The sequence below is a fragment of the Crinia signifera genome, chromosome 2, assembly GCF_055691185.1.
Source record: "Crinia signifera chromosome 2, ASM5569118v1, whole genome shotgun sequence".
NCBI classification, from domain to species: Eukaryota; Metazoa; Chordata; class Amphibia; order Anura; family Myobatrachidae; genus Crinia; species Crinia signifera.
In genome coordinates this window covers 21,400,384-21,418,127 of record NC_139218.1, presented here as the reverse complement: position 1 = coordinate 21,418,127, position 17,744 = coordinate 21,400,384, and the positions used below count along the sequence as shown (strand labels likewise).

General features: G+C 47.8%; 1 protein-coding gene across 4 annotated transcripts in view; it reads left to right on the top strand.

The window, feature by feature from the left end:
• The first annotated feature begins 16,609 nt into the window (after positions 1–16,609).
• Positions 16,610–17,744, top strand: part of DYRK1A (dual specificity tyrosine phosphorylation regulated kinase 1A) — a 77,539-nt gene continuing 76,404 nt past the window's right edge. Inside the window, exon 1 of one of the 4 annotated variants that reach the window (XM_083171704.1) lies at positions 16,610–16,930. The gene's annotated coding sequence lies outside the window, so the exon portion shown is untranslated. Of the gene's footprint in view, positions 16,931–17,006; positions 17,208–17,402; positions 17,425–17,744 lie in introns of those variants that run through there. The other 3 variants (XM_083171706.1, XM_083171705.1, XM_083171707.1) reach the window with 3 other exon arrangements.

Sequence of the window (17,744 nt, the reverse complement as noted above, 5' to 3'; positions counted from 1 at the left end):
AAAGTCATAAAAACAAAGACGTTTCCGTTTATTAATATTTTATTGCTATTTTAATTATATTTTATTTGTGCAAAAAAATTGATCTAGTTGAAAAAAATGTAGATGTCAAATTTATTTTTCTAGCTCTTTTCTTCGGAAAAAATAACAAAAAAAAAAAATCTTACATCTATCTTTAGATCCATCTAGATCAGGGGTGTCCAAACTTATTGCGACGAGGGCCAGATTTGGTGAAGTGTAAATGTGTGGGGGCCGACCATTCAGCCTGACATTCTTTGAATCATTAATCACATCAGAATGGTCCCCCACTCTGCCCACATTCACTTTATGTCCCCCAGTCTGCCCCTTCCCTGTATTTCCCCCAGCCTGCCCCCATTCACTGTATGTCCCCCAGCCTGCCCCTCCTTCACTGTATGTCCCCCATTCACTATATGTTCCCCACTCTGCACCCATTCACTTTGTCCCCCGACCTGCCCCCCTTCTCTTAATAAAAAGAAATAAAGACAAGTGGTGTATGTTGCGCAATTAATAGCAGCTGGAACAGGGTTTTGTCAAGAACCCAACAATACTAAAAGTAAAAAAGGAATGGTTGTGTGCCAGCGCTTGCTGTCTCAATAATTCATTACATGGTTCTCTTAATCGAATTTTTTAATATAAAATATATAAAAAATACATACAATTACACATATATGAAAAATACATTCACTGTATATCCCCCAGCCTGACCCTCCTTCACTGTATGTCCCCCGCTCTGCCCCCTCCCTTCTCTGTATGTTTCCCAGCCCCTTGTGTGAGGCACAGGAAGGAGAGGCAAAGCAAGCACTGCAAGGACAGGAGATGCTTGGGCTCCCGCTGCTGGCCTCCTCCGCTCTGCATGTTACGGGAGCAAGCTTCCCCCTTGCTGCCCCCCTCCCCAAACACTGCTGTCACTGTGATTGTGGAGTAGGGTGATATACAAGTGCAGTAGCAGGGGTAGGACGCCGAACACATCTGACTGTGGCGGTCGGCACCTCCTCACTGCAACAGACAGCAAGGTAAAGGAACGCTCGTCGGGGCCCCACCTTTAGTGTCCTGTGCTGTGCTTCCCACATCTGATGCTCTGCCTGCTTCCAGCTGGAGGCTGTGGGCCACTTGAAATTACAGCACGGGCCGCATTTGGCCCCCGGGCCTGACTTTGGACATGCCTGATCTAGATCTATCCATCCATCCATCTATGTATAGTTAGCATATTTATCTATTTCAGTTGTATGGAATATGCAGGAAATATGTTTTAGATGATAAAAATGCAAATTACTGAAATATTCTCTGTAAAGCGCTGTTGATTATGTGGGTGCTCTATAGATAACAATAAATATATTGAGCAGATTAATAAGATTAATAAATTAAATATGTTTATAAAATGAACAATGCATTCTGTTCTAAAATAGATAAAAGAAATGGTTTATATTTAACCAGATATATATATATATATATATATATATATATATATATATATATATATAAAATCTTTTCAAGCTGTAGGAACGTATTTGATTTCCATAGAAACAAACATTTAACAAATATTCTAAAATACTTGTCTATACCGGTTTGTCACCTTTTTTCATCCACTTGATAACTCATTTATATTAGGTTGCATGTTTGTCAATTTAATACCCCTTTTACACAAAAATCCGGGTTTTTCCTCTTTGACCCAGGTCAGCGGTGGTATAAATGAGGTAGCGCTGGAAAAAAAAATGGGTCCATTTACCCGGGAATCCTACCCAGGTCCTGACAAGGGTGGAACCTGGTGAGGACCTGGGTCATGGGGCAGTGTAAATGGGTATGCCAGGTCATCAAACCAATTACACCAAATGGGAGCCCAACCTCCCGACTGCAGTGTCCTGTGGTCAGTATGGAGGTTAGACGGGGGGGCACGTACAGCCTCCACTGCTGTCTGCTGTACTGTGCAGACAGCAGTGGAGCCAGTGAGGAGGTGAATGGATGCCTGTGTGCAGCATACATTCACCTCACAGATGGCGGCTAGGGGTGCACAGAGGTTGGGGGCAGCCCAGCAGCTTACCTTGGTGCTGGGCTTGCCTCCAGTGCGGCAATCGGCACTCCCGATGCGTCGCTCGGTGGTCCTGATGCTTGGAGATGATGTCATCTCCAAGCGCCGCCCCCTGCACCCATGTGTAGTGTAAATGGTGCCGGCCCAGGAATATTCCGGGTTAGAACTGCAGTGTAAATGGGACAAATCCCGGATACGACCCGGATTGGATCTGTGTTACAAATACCGGGTTGGATCCAGGATTTTGTTGTAAAAGTGATATAAGCGAACTAGGGGGAGATTTATTAAACATTGTAAAATACACAAGTAATGGTGCTGCTCAGAGAGACCAATCAGATTGTAAATATTTAGTACATTCTATAAAATGTTATTTAGAATCTGATGGGTTGCCATGGGCCACACCATGGTAACTTCTTGAGGTCAATCCAATTCCGAGCACAACATGAGAGTTGCCATGTTGTTTAAACGATGGTAACAATAATAGGTGCCCACATTTCACACCCATAGACAGATTAAATGGAGTGTGCAGGGCATACTATACCACGAGGCCCCTTCTTCAGGGTGAGCCACAGCGCCCTCACATCTTTAGCTGTCCCTCTTGTGCAGCAGCAGTACCAGGCAGTCAGCTTGTGAGCAGAACAGTATGCAGTGCAGGCAGAGTCACATTAGTATCAAGTTTCATGACCTAACAATGGAGAGATAGGTGGGTGGACAGAGCAGTAAATGACCGAGGGGTACCATCTTTTCCTCTTCCCCACCTAGGTGTCTGGTCATTATTAAACTATTACTTTTAAACTAATATACACCATTGGTTTACATTTAATATACACAATCCATACATACCAACATGACCTATTACAGGAGAGACAAAAGGATCTCTACTTGGACGTCCTTCTTCAGTTATGGTTGCAATCACACAGGTGATGCCAATTACATGTAGAGTGAAGTCCTGGTATGTGTCCCTCCTGTAATGAGTCATGTTAGGTGATATGCACTACATAATATAACCCCCCCCCCCACACACACACACACGTTCCACCAGAGTCTCCCCTGTCTTAAGTGTTCTCGGCCTCCCCTAAGGCTTAATTGTAAGGAGGGATGTGTACGGAACCCTGTTGCGGAGCTACACTGTCCTGGTGACCTCCTGCAGGCTAAGGCTTCACCTTTAACAGCCACATTTGAAGGGTAAATTCGGTTCACCCCAACCCCGGTGCCACCAGGACTTATGGATGATAAGGCTGCTGCAGGAGGTAGAGGGCCGCAAGATGGGAATAAACAAGCTAAAGTACATCTTTTGTGGTATAAAATTATGCAACAAAAATTGGAGGACACGCAATGCGGAGAGTGATCTGGCAAGATTAGAGATGAGAACAATTTTTGACCTCAGAACACTCTCCCCCAATGGTCTTAACTTAGACTTTGAATGTAAATGGTTTTTATGATGTCTTTTTTATGATGTCGACTCTATGGTTTTATACTAATCATGTACATTCTTTTTTGTCTTTGTTTTCCCTATCTCCAATGCCTGGCAAGTTGATTTAAATACCGGCGTGTAGAGAGTTAGGCGATATATAATGAAATATTTTATGCTCTTTTCTTACCATGTTTTAGAGTTTTTTATGATATGTACTAAACTGAGATTCTAGTTTTTTTATGATATGTATTAAACAGAGATTTTAGTAGTTTTTAAATAATTTTTTATCATTGTATTAACTTCATCTGCTTGTTTAAATTGTATTCAGCATGTTAATGAGTAGGTAGTTGTGTGTAATAATACGAGCCGGGCTAGGTTTTGCTTATTGGTCGACAGACAGCATGTGATCAACAAGCCTCCCTTTAAAAGAAGCCCGGGAAGGATAGCGGCATATCTTGATAAAGGAATACATCTTCCGAAACGCGTTGATGCCGACCCCATTGAAGGAAGGACAGAGACACAGATCAGAGGACTGAAGCCGCAGCGTCTGCAGCGCTGCCCGCCGGCTCATCTAACATCCGTCCCGCCGTGTCCTTTTCTTCACATTACCTGTTCCCGTGTACATTACCCCCGCTTTTACCTGTATGTCTGGAGAATAAATCGTTTTTACCTGCAGAGGAGTGGAGCGTTTGATGTAAAGAACCTGTTACGTGCACGCGTGACAGAAAGCTAAAGTAAGTCTGTCTCCAATTTCCTATGCACAGACGTGGGGATTCTTGAAGTTGTACTGATACTGTTACGTGCATGCGGGTCAGAACTTGAAAGTAAGTGTCTGTCGTTAGGGGATATCCCTGATCCCACCTGCCTTTCAAGTTACTGTTACCTGCACACATCTTTGGGACGTTCAGAAGTAGGATTTATGCTGTTTGTCACATCCAATTGAACTCTCCCATTACTACTCAGCGCTGGTTTCATTCACATCTTTTCTATTTTCCAAGCTAAAGTACATACACATTCCCAATGAGGGTTAGAGCCACGAATGTAACAATGCATATATTGTTACCTGGGAATAATCCCAACTGCCTAAACGTGTAACAATACACAAGCTGATACAGGAAATACCTAAAGAATAATAATCAAATGCAACAATGCAGAAATATGGTACCAGTAAGATAATAATAATACACAGAGGCTGTTAACCCCAGATTTATCTGAAATAGCTGACCACAGCCCAGTACAGGAGCAAGTAGGCATGCTGACAGGTAGGCAGACAAACCTACCTGTCACCTGTCCCCCAGAAACACGTTGACTGAGGCACCAGTGCATACAGGACGCTATAACCGGCGTCCTAGCAAAGGCTTGGAAGGTTGAAATACGAATCACCCCGCCTACAGGCGTGGGTGATGTCCCCCTGCTGTTGCCGTGCCCCGGGCACACCCAACGCCTCACTGATGCATGTCCCATACATCGCCGTCCGGGCGGCGGCGGCGGCTAACATAAATCCAGCCTTGCCTGCACCTATTACATCTACTTATTTTTTTAGCCAGAACTTTAATACATAAAACATTGAAACACAGAATTGGACAGATAAGAACCACTTGACCCATCAAGTTTGCCTTTTTTATTTTACCTTTTGGTTTCTTACTTAAGAAATCACCAGCAAAGTAGCGATAGATAAATTGAGCATGGATAGTAGACTTTTTCAGTTTTCAGCATGCCCCAGCGTGTGTAGGTGGGGGAAGCAGGGGTGGATGTCACACAGAGACTGAACATCTACTGCCCCATTCGGCTGCCCCTGGTATTCTTTTTTTTTTTAGCATACTTTAGTGTTCAACAGCCAAAGGCATATTGGGGGTACAAGGTTCATTTTAGCAGATCGCATTGAAACGTGACTATCTTTACCATGTAAAATACATATTTTGAAAAAGTTTGAACAAATCTTCCCACCAGGGGAGAAGGGGATTACTTTTGTCATCAAAAAATAGCGCTACTTAATCTAAACTGATGAACAGCACTCAAATGCCCTAATTTGGTGATTTCCATAAAATCTGATAAGTTTGGACAACTGTGTACTAGCATCCAAAACGCAACCAAGAAAAAGGCACCTGGGATGTAACACCAGCGATAGAACACGTATTGGAAATTAAAAAATTTACAGTTAATGGAACCACCTGGGGCGGCATGTGTCCTTCCAATTTTGACATTTCATACCCTTAGGGTCAAACCATCCCATATATTTAATGCAGGGACGCTGATTATAGTGTCTTGGATAGATCACAGATTTTATATCATTTTATCCAGAAAGCAATTTCATATAGTCTACACACGTTATTTGCTCCCATTTCCAGTTGAAGGACTTTCTTCAGGCTGCACCTACTCTGTGGAATGCCCTCCCACGCACAATAAAATTCTCCTCTAGTGTCCAATCATTCAAGGGTTCCTATAAAACTCACCTTTTCAGACAGCTTATCAGATTCTGGAACCGCCCATGTAGCCTTCATAAACCTTTCCTATCCAATCACATTCCCCACTGTATCCTCACTTATTTTCACACTCACCTTTCCATCCTCCTGACCCCTGGCCAACATTGCTGTCACCGTATCATACAGACCATTAAGAACCGTTGTAATCTGGTGGACCATTATGCAATAGATAACACCTATCCTTGTGTATCAATGCCTTTGACCCTATAGATTGTAAGCTTGCTGTTAGGACTCTGAGAGGCAACGTCAATCCTGACCACTGACTCTATTGCCTCTCCTTGTGGTCGACTGACACGTGCAGTGCTAGACTTCACCTATAACAGGCACGTTCGAAGGAGCTGGTTATGCTGGCTCCGACCCCGGTGCCGCCAGGCCTTACATGAGACAACGTGTCCGCGGAGGCGGGGATAGTGCAAGAGGAGAGCTAGCTAATGACCCGCACAGGACGGGGTACCCCCAGAGTCTTCGGGGGAGCAACAATGCTCAAAAGATGACACACTAATAGAAACAACCAGGTGTAACATATACACAAGATGGTACCGTAATAAAGAGAATCCCAATAGCTGAGGTGCAACAATGCACAAAGTGAAACCAAATAATAAATGCAGTGAACTCCTGGACTTATCTGGGCGATGGATATCCACAGGAAGTTCAAGGGGTAGGGAGACTGACTGGCTGTAGATGGAACCAGGAACAAGCTGATAGATAGGCAGCACAGGACTGGCACTGGGAACGCTGACAGAACGCCTGGGCACTGGGAACATCCAAATCCTAAATGGCAGATCTATAACCGGCGTCTGTGCCCAGCAGACACCGGCCTTATGTTTCTGAGACGCTGCCCAGCGAAGTGTGACATCAACCGCTGCCTCCTGCAGCGTGCGGCCGCTCGTCAGGACAGAGGCTTGGGCCATTGCTTAGCAACGGACCAGACGCTTCTGTCTCCCCTGCCCGGCGACTGACAGTGAACATGGACGCCACGTTCCCCAGCCTTCGCCCCATCAATGACAGCAGCACTGCCAGAGGAAGGAGAGCCGTGGAGACAGCACCGCGGCCGCCTAAACTTGCGAGCAGGGCCCTCCTATCCTTTTGACTGTCTATAACTACCCATTTTGTTTTACCCTATTTCCAATTGTACAGTGCAACAGAACCTGCTGCTCTGTATAAGAAACTATTAAACTGCGTTTTACACTAGATGCAAGAGGTATCTTGTGTAAAAAGACACACAGCGTTGTCTTCTCTGATCCGCTGCCTGCATCTGAAGTCCGAAGGCGCAGCATAGATCCACATCGCAACCATCAGTCGCAACAGTGGGCATCTGAGTGACCTTCAGATCAATCAGAACGTCCCACAAATCTAAGCTGCCGTGCCAGTGAAACACCCTTAAAGGATGCAGTCACTTCAATCTGCACACCCAATTGGCATGCACAGATCTGAAAACATTGGGCAGTTGTGACCGATTAGCTACTGAATCAGACCCTCTGTTATGTATAATAGGTACCACTGGTTAATGTCTGTATACTTTTACACCAAAACTAAAAGTATGCGACCCGGCAGTTGTTCCCTTTTACACCGGCATTATGCCGGGTGGGTGATGCCGGCTAAGGCGGGCCCTGAGCTCCATGCACCGGGAAACCCACCAGCTGGGACCCTCTCAACGCCGACCGACACACTGGGGGCAATCCCAGCACCTGGGAAAGCTGCTGGGCTTCCCCCAGGCTCTGTGCACCCTCAGTCCATGATGAATGGATGCCGCACACGGGCATCCATTCACCTCCTCCCAGCCTCCGCTGCTGTCTGCATAGTACCCTAAACAGCAACAGGGGCTGTACGCAGCCCCTGCCTAACCTCCGGACTGACCGCAGTTTGGAAGTATGGGCTACCCTATTGGTGGAAATGGATCCCTGGGTGGGATGACCCGGGTTACCCATTTACACAGCCCCTGACTCCAGGAAGCCCTGTGTTCGAACATTTGCCAGGTCGGACACCCAGGGAACTTGACTCAGGTAATTTTTTACTCCTTTTACACCAAGCCCTGGCCAAGAGTGGAGCGGCAATAACCCGGGTCGAGGCTCTGGTGTCAAAGGAGTCGTAGACTCCTGGATTAGAGGGAACCACCTTCAAGACTCTACCAGAGAATACTTATTACCATCTACAAGGTAAGCAGGGGATCATCGAGTAGGCGGTGATTAACCATTTGAGTGCCAAGTGAATTTGTCAAAATAGGTGTGAAAATTGCCAAGAAAACAATTGTATTCATTAGAATGACCTGTAATGTTTACCTTATATAGGAAATTTTTTTTTTTACACAACCTTTTTTATTTGAATTTATATAACAAATATGAGCTGGCATTTTTAGCGGAGATGATGATGGCACTCAAAGGGTTAATGGTGAAATTTGCAGTATCATACAAATTTCCTGTCCACTTTATTTGCATCGAGCTTCTTCTTTTTATATATATTAGTCCCCAAATTCCTGGAAGTCAGAAGTGAAAAGCAGCAATTATGTTTTGTAGCTCTGCCTAGTCACTGTCATTTTCTTGAACCTTTGTAGAACTGGCCACAATCCAGTTCATGAGAAGATTATGACAGAAGAGCACTCCGAAGACATAAAAGACTAGCGGGGAAGGTAACATTCACAATGGAACTGTACTAAACAGTAAATTCTGCAAGCTAACCTACTAGCGTCCTCATAGAATTTCGGCATATATATAACTGGAATATTTTGTACATTTACCCTTTAATATTTACATAAGACAGATTCTAAGGAAAATAAAAAGATATAATGGTTGCAGTCCCTTTAATGTATGTAAAGCAGTAGCAGAAAGCTGCAGGGAAGAACACTGTGGACTGTACTGTACTGTACAATGAGCCAGCATGAGAAGGAGAGGTCCAAGGTGAACTTCGCTTCAGCAGCTCAAAGTGTTCACTTGTTAACTTTCCTTCATCCTCGCATTTACCCATCATGGCATTAACCAGTAACGCGACATTTCCTATGTAATGCACAGAGATGATTTGTGTCAATTATTCATCAATTACTCTTATAGGCTGAAGATAATTATGGGTAAATTTACTAAAGCTTCTGCAAATTATTATTATTTCTATATTGCAGTGGTTCTCAGACTCGGTTTTACAGGTCAGATAGCTCAGACAGATGCACAGGTGCACTCATTACTCACAGACACATTTTAAAAGATCCACAGGTGGAGCTAATTATTTCACTTGATTCTGCAAAACATGCACTGTGTGGGGTCCTGAGGTCCGACTTTGAGAACCTGTGCTCTTTTGCATCCTAGAAAATGATAGACAGAATCTAATTTTGATTTTGCTTGACCGCAAATTGCCAGACGGGATTCAATGTCCCGCCTGCCGATTGGTGAAAAGGGGGCGTGTCCACGTAAACGCCAGTGGATTGTCGAGATCTGGCCGTGATCGCGACAATTTGCGGTTGTTCTCGGCAAACCAGGGCCGATAGCTTTTAAAGTCTGGCCCGTTCTGTCAATCTGCCTCTTCAATGCTGTCGGGCAAGACAGCATTGAATAGGCGCCCGCCTCTATTTCCCCTGTCAAAAATAGCATTGGGGATTGAATACCCCCCCCCCCCCTTATTAAGTTTACACCCTAATGTTAAAAATAAACCTTTATTACCTAATGCTCTCATTATAGCCCCCTTATAAAAGTTTTTCTAGTGACAATGGGGCACATGTATTAACCCCTTGGGTGGTATGCCCAGAAATTTTCCGGGCTCAGCAGGAGGTCTCGGAAAATTCCGGGCATATCACCAATATGCACTAGGTGCGCGCCAGTGGTGTCCAGGTGTGCACCACTGGCACACCACCCATAGACACCCCCCCCCAACCCCTCTGCTACAACGATCATACAGCGGAGCTCTCCTGACCCTAGCCACCATTCACTTTACAGCAGTGACGTAGGCGACAGGCTCAGGGATGTTCGGTGTGGCTAGGTAGCGCTCAGGAGTTCAGGCGCCCGAGTCCTCCCGAGACGCCACCAACATCCATGAGCCTGCCGCCTATGGTCACTGCTGTAAAATGAATGGCAGCTGGGGCAGCGGTGGCAGGGGAGCTCCGGCATACAAATCCTGGAGCAAAGGTAAGGGGGGGGGGCTCCTACATTCTGTGGTGGGATTTGCTGGGGCAGGACAAACCTGCCCTGGTAGGTTTGTCCTGCCCCACCAAAACCCACCACTCAAGGGGTTAAGCTTGGTGAAGAGATAAAGTGGAGATAAAGTCACAGTGCTTAGACAGGCTTTACAACTGAGGGGCTAATTCAGTGCCGCTCACTAAGCAGTGGCCGTTTGCCTGGGCGAACACCCGCCCGCTCCGCCGCCAAGTCCCCTCGGTACCATGCGAGGGGATGTACGTGAACACATTCCCTCACATGCGGCCATAGGGGAAAGAAATCATTCCATGGTCGTTTCTCTCCCCTTCAGATATAAAAGTCGGTCTAGACCAGTGATTTTCAACCTTTTCACCTTGCGGCACACTAAATAAGATTTTAAATTTGCCAAGGCCCACCATGAGATCCCCACAGGGCAAAACACATTTGCCCCCATGGGAAAAACCAAACCTATAAGCCCCCATATAAAAAAAAAAAAAAACAATCACACTCTTCCCCACAGGTAACAAAAATAAAATACATTGGCACTTTACATGAAAAGAAGAGACCAGTAAATAACAGTTGAACTGGTGGTGGCTGTAAACTGGTTAGGGCATCTCTAGATCTAGAACAGCTTAAGGAACACTAGTGTTGAAAAACACTGATCTAGACTGAACTTTATTTCCCTCTGAGTCCGCCGAAGAGGGAGCGGGTGCTGATGTCCGCCAGCCCCCGGCAGGCTATGGCCCGTTTGGGTTCCCAAGGGAACGCCCAGTGTTTTCATGGGCCCGCCCATTAAATGCTGGGCGTTCTCCTGCCCCGAGCCAGTGTTCTCCCCCTCTGGAGTGAATGGCACGGCAAGTGTGAAACTCATAGCCGTTCCCTCCCCGACAGATCGTTACAGAATTTCCCCCTGATTCTCGATTCTCCATTGTTTCCAGCCGATACTCACCAGTCTCCATTGTTTCCAGCCGATACTCACCAGTCTCCATTGTTTCCAGCCGATACTCACCAGTCACAATTGTTTCCAGCCGATACTCACCAGTCTCCATTGTTTCCAGCCGATATTACCCAGTCTCCATTGTTTCCAGCCGATACTCGCCAGTCTCCATTGTTTCCAGCCGATACTCACATGTCGCCAATGGTTCCAGCTAATACTCTCAGTCTCCATCGGTTCCAGGTGATACCTAAAGCCATTGTCAGGAACCCGGTTCTCATGCCGCTCGCGTGCGCCTCTTACCGGCATGCTGGTGTAATCTGCTCTGCAGATCAGCTGCTGGTACAGTCTGCAACCCCTGGCACGATATCTCCTGCTTACAATCCATTCCCTGTGTCACCTAGGAATCCAGGTGTAATCCTTGTCCTGATTGCGGGTCACATGATCCAGGTAAACTCCAGCTTACTTTCTGGTCTGTGTTCTGCTGCTGCGGCTAATTCCACAAGCCTGCGGCTGATTCCCTAATCACCTGGAGGGATAAAAGCCTGCTTCACAGTCTCCTCCCCGTCTTCAACAACTTGTCAGTTCCCCTGCAAGTTCTCCAGCGTCAGGCTCCTTTCAAAACTCCCCACTTGCTCCAGAGGTCCGGTTATCTGAGTCCGCTGTTACCTGCTTCCATCCACAGCGTTCCTGGTTATTCCACTCCTGCCAGAAGCCTCCACGAGTTCCATCTGCCGTGTGATCCAGCTCGCTGTGTGCAGCCCAGGTTACCTGCTCAGCGTCCGGATACCAGTGGGTTCCCATGCCCGTCACCTTTCGGCTTCCAGGCCGCCCCAGTGATCCCCAGTGATCACCATCGAGTCTCCTCCGGCTCACAGGCCGCATCACCGAGTATTCTCCTCTGGCTCCCAGGCCGCATTGCAAGTACTCTCCTCCGGCTCCCAGGCCGCACCATCGAATACCATCAACCGGCTCCCAGGCCGCATCCGACGGTACTCAGTCCCCTATACTGTGTACACCTTGCTATCTACATTCCTCCGTGCCCTCTGTGTTGCTACCAAGCATTCAGTGCCATCGATCACCATCGATGGTTTAAGTACCCCATAACATCTTTGCTCTACCAGTCTCCAGAGTATCAAACCCTGACAAAGTCACAGAGGAAGCTGGGTAGAGGGCCGCGACCTGGTCGACAGTTGCAGCTAAGTCCATATCCCCTTGCGGGGGTAACTGGTGAACACCACTGTCGGCTTAGACCCTGCGCCTCTGCCTTAGGTTCAGCCAATCCTCTGTGTCCCCAGCAGGTCATCCCTCCGTGCATGAGCTTCAGATATCTTAAGCCTCCCAGCTTCTGATTCCCTGCGCCCTCCACTGGCTCACCCAGGTCAGTGCCGGGAACACAGCAAGTCCAGGCCGTGACAGCCATCATAGGTTCTAGCCGTTACTCTATAGCAGGTGTGGGCAATAAGTGGCCCTCCAGCTGTTGATGAACTACACATCCCAGCATGCCTTGCATCAGTTTCTGCATGGCCATATAGTAAATCTAAGGCAAAGCATGCAGGGATGTGTAGTTCCTCAACAAAAATTTCTATTTACGCTACTGAGCAGACTAAAGGTTAAATAGAGAGGAACATCCATTTAAAAGCCTGCAATTTCCTGGGCTTTACTTTGTCGACTGAGATCAACTCCATTCAGAATCAGCTTTATTGGCCAGGTATATTTGCATATACTAGGAATTTCCTTTGGATTGCTGTGCAACAGCCAGGTAGGTAACAGTTCAACAATGATAGTACAGATATACATGAACACATACAGGTATAAACTACATGTACCTGGGAAGGGTGATAGACATGCACCGGAACATATACCCACCAAGCTGCACAGCTTCTAGGCAGCCATCGGTGGCGCCAATGGTCGCCGCAGCAGCCAGTCAGGTAACAGACAAGCAGAGACAGTACAGTTATCACACATAACCGCCGAGCTGCACAGCACCTAGGCAGCCATCAGCAGCGCCACTGGCAAAGGACGGAACACGAAAATATGAAGAATGTTTAGGTCTATCTACGCATGCCTGACAGCTATATGTGTTACATACGTAGGCATGGTCAGCCTACATATGTAACATACGTAGGGATGTAGCAGCCTTTTCTGCTACATCCCCTTATGTCATACTTTTAGGCAACTTTACTTAGTTAACTCACCCTCGGATGTGGATTATTAGGTCGCTAGTAACTAGGTTGACCACTGTTGGTCAACAGTGAAAAGGTAGACAGTGAAAAAGTTGACATGGACAAAATGTTGACTCAGGCAAAGGGTCAACATGGAAATGGTCGAGACATAAAAAGTTTGGCATAAGTTTTCACATTTTTGGGTGTGTATGTCAACTTCTGTTGACATGGACTCCGAATTAATGTAAAGCATTCTCTTGCTGGGCTGTAATTGGATAAGATAAGGTTATGTGGGCGGTTCTGGAATTTGATAAGCTGTCTGAAGTTTTCACAGAACGCTTGAAGGTTTGGAGACTAGAGGAGAGTCTTATTGTGTGTTGGAGGGCATTCCACAGAGTAGCTGCAGCCCAAGGAAAGTCCTGCAATCGTGAATGTGGATGAGAGACGTAGGGCTGGATTAAGGTGTTTGGGGGCCCTGGACAACAAAAGGTCTGAGGGCCCCCACCCCGAAGGCAGCCAACCCCCCTCCCCGACGGAGGCAGGTTGGTCCCCCCCTCCCCTGGTACCTGACCAGCGTGGGGATCCGGGCAGCGGATGTTGGTGCTGGATAGGAACTAGTAGCGCTACTAGTTCCCATCTGCCGCAGGGACCCCGCCGCTGACTTCCCATCCGCCGCAGGGACCCTGCTGCCTCCTCAGCACTGCATGGACCCCGCTGCCCGGATCCCCGCACTGGCCAGGTACCAGAGTAGGAGGGGATTGGTGTGGAGGCTCCGGATGTATGGGGGCCACAGGCGACCGCCCCTGTTGCCCCATGTATTATCCGCCACGGATGAGTTGGGAGATATTTAAGGATAAGAGACATACTTTGGTGTAGTTTGGTTTATGGCTTTGTGTGTGAGTAAAAGTATTTTATATAGAGTACGGTAGAATACAGGTAACCAATGGAGGGACTAACAGAGCAGTTTTGCAGATGATAAACGTATGGCTAGGAAGATCAGCCTGGAAGCTGCATTCATGATGGGTTGTAGTGGTGAGAATATCTGTATTGTTAAAGACAAGTAAGGAGACTATTGCAATAATTGATGCTGGAGATGATGAGAGCATGGATTAGAGTTTTAGCAGTGCCTTGTGTAAGGTATGGGTGTATTTGGGATATGTTTTTTAGATGCATGTAACATGATTTAGAGATAGATTGAATGTGGAGGACAAAGCACAGTTCAGAGTCAAGGAGGATACCTAGGCAGCGAGATTGTGGGGTGGGATTGAGTGTTGTGTCATGTTCTCAATAGTGATAGATATTGGGGGAAAAGTTACTACTACCACTTTCACACCGGACAAATAACCCAGGTTGTTGTGCAGTGTGATACCGCCAACAGGAAAATACCGGGTCCAGCAACCTGGAATTCTGACATGGGTTAAAAGAAGGTTTTTTCCCAGGTCATAGCTGGGTTGCTGGGCAGTGTAAACGGGTAATTTATTGCTGAGTCCTCACTTCGCAAATTTACTTAGTGATTTAGTACCCTCTAGGTCTAGAAGATAATGGATAGGATCTGACTGGTTGCCCATAGCAACATCCAATTGGTTACTACAATTGGTGGGGGAAATAGGTACTTGTTTCCTATCTGGGCGCCCGCTAAGTTAATTGCGCACCATGCTATTCTCCGTAGAGAAATCTGATCGCATCGCATCGTACACATACACGATATTGAACGATGCGATGCGATGCGATCCGATTCGATTTCCCATAGGAAACAATGTTAAATGGCTCAATTTAGCCAAATTATCATAGGAACAATAGTAAATGGGCCAAAAACACCCCTGAACATTGAAATGTCCCCCCAAAAGTAGTTGACGCCACCCCGCCATCAACGTGAACCCGAAGCGTGGCGAGCGCAGCGAGCCCGCGAGGGGCGGCGGTACGCGTCCTCCGACCTTTTCATGCCCTACTATCCACTAGGGCGTGGAGTGAGAATAGAATAGTGTGGCGAGCGCAGCGAGCCACCGAGCCCGAAGCGTGGCGAGCGCAGCGAGCCCTGCGAGGGGACGCGGATACCTTCACAGGTAAACGCGTCCCTTTGCGGGCTTCCCAGGTGTCCGCGTCGCCATGGACACCTGGGAAGCCCGCGAGTGGACGCGTATAACTGTGAAGGTATCCGCGTCCGCTCGCCACGCTTCGGGCTCGGTGGCTCGCTGCGCTCGCCACACTATTCTATTCTCACTCCACGCCCTAGTGGATAGAAGGGCATGAAAAGGTCGGAGGACGCGTACCGCCGCCCCTCGCGGGCTCGCTGCGCTCGCCACGCTTCGGGTTCACGTTGATGGCGGGGTGGCGTCAACTACTTTTGGGGGGACATTTCAATGTTCAGGGGTGTTTTTGGCCCATTTACTATTGTTCCTATGATAATTTGGCTAAATTGAGCCATTTAACATTGTTTCCTATGGGAAATCGAATCGGATCGCATCGCATCGTTCAATATCGTGTATGTGTACGATGCGATGCGATCAGATTTCTCTACGGTGCCGTACGTAGAAAACCTGGGCGCCCAGATAGGAAACAAGTACCGGGAAATATAATTCGTTGTGTTTTGGAAATATTAAGTATTCAGTGACACTGACAAATACATATGGTGACAAATCCTGCTAGCCCACTGCTGCCCAAGCCTATGTGCTAGTCACTGGTTTGCTCCACGATACGCAGATGAAAATGGGAGTTCATCTCCTGCTGTTTCCATGTATTGAAAAGTATGTCCTTAAGTTTTTATATACACTGAGCGTCCATACGGTAACTGAGACACTGCAAGAGGAAGAGCCATGGTTACCTAGCACACATGAGCAGCGCAGCCGGAATATATACATTTCTATATGTAGATAGCAACCTATATAGATATATATCTATATATACACATACATTTGTTTGTGTATATAGATACACACACATATAGACGCACACATACACAGGATACATAGCTAATCTCCATAAACCGACCGCGTACCCTCTGTGTCCGACAACCACAATATTTACATCAATATGTTTATTAGCTGCAGAGCTCCCGCCCCACACGTTTTCCCCCCCTTTAATTGTTTCTTCTCCCGTCTCCTCCCCTCTCTAAGCTCCTCCCCATATCATGTGACCGCAGTCGTCACGGCCGACCGCTGCTGCAGCGCCACCTCGATTCTCCGACGTCAGCGCGCATCCGGGGGCTTTGCGCTGATTGACAGTCGCCATGGCAACGCGCTCACCCTGCCGCCATTTTGTTATCCGTTTTTTTTTTTCTTTTTCCCCGTCCTCCCCCCTCACGGTCTCCCCCCCCCCCTCTCCGTTTCCCGCCCCAGCAGTATATACCGTGTGATACGTGTGCGGAGCCCGAGCCTGTAATAAAGCTATACTGACTGACTTGTTGTGTGTGCGGCGGGAGTCTCCCCCTCACGGTGATAATGAGGAGGGGGAGAGAGTGACGCTGGTGTGGGGGCTCCGGTGTGAGGCGGAGGCGGTGCTGCTGCTGTGGTGGTTTCCCAGCTGCCCCCCCTCCCCTGCTCCGCAGCTTTGGAAACGCGCGCCATTTTGTGACTCCCCCCTCTCCCCCCGCCTCTCTCCATCCATCCATCCATCCTGCACGGCCGGGACCCGAGGAGCCGCCACCGCTGCCGCCGCCACCGCCTCCTCCCCCAGCAGCAGTGCCGGGGAGCTGAGCACCGGGCTATGTGCGGGGATCCGCTCCTGTGTGCCGGGCGCTGCTGTGACCGGAGCGGCGCATAGCGGGGAGCAGAGCAGGGTAAGGATCTCCCTCCTCCATCCCCGTGCACGGGGGTCTCCGCCGCCCCCTCCTCTCCCCCCTCCCTCCCGCGCAGCACGGTGACATTCCCAGTGCCCACATCGGTACGAGGCCGCACGGGGGCTGTTGTCGGGGGGCCCGGAGCGGCCGGGGGATGGTTATGGTGTGTGGGTGTGGCTAAGCCCCCGGTGTACCCGGCGCCCCTCAGCTGGGAGACAGAGAGACCCCGGTAACGTATCTGATGGGGACACGGATCTGTGTGCTGTGTATTCCTGCTGTATGTATATAGGGATCTATGCTGTATATAGGGATCCTGTGTGCTGGCTGTATATAGGGATCCTGTGTGCTGTCTGTATATAGGGATCCTGTGTGCTGTCTGTATATAGGGATCCTGTGTGCTGTCTGTATACATACAGGGATCCTGTGTGCTGTCTGTATACATACAGGGATCTATGCTGTCTGTATAGTGATCCTGTGTGCTGTGTATTCCTGCTGTATGTATTTAGGGATCTGTGCTGTGTATATATATAAAGGGATCCTGTGTGCCGTCTGTATATAGCGATCTATGCTGTCTGTGTACATGGATCCTGTATATAGGGATCTCTGCTGTATTTTTATAGGAATCCTGTGTGCTGTATATAGGAATTCTGTGTGCTGTATATAGGGATCTATGCTGCATGTATATATGAATCCTGTGTGCTGTATATAGGGATCTATGCTGCATGTATATAGGAATCCTGTGTGCTGTATATAGGGATCTATGTTGCATGTATATAGGAATCCTGTGTGCTGTATATAGGGATCTATGTTGCAT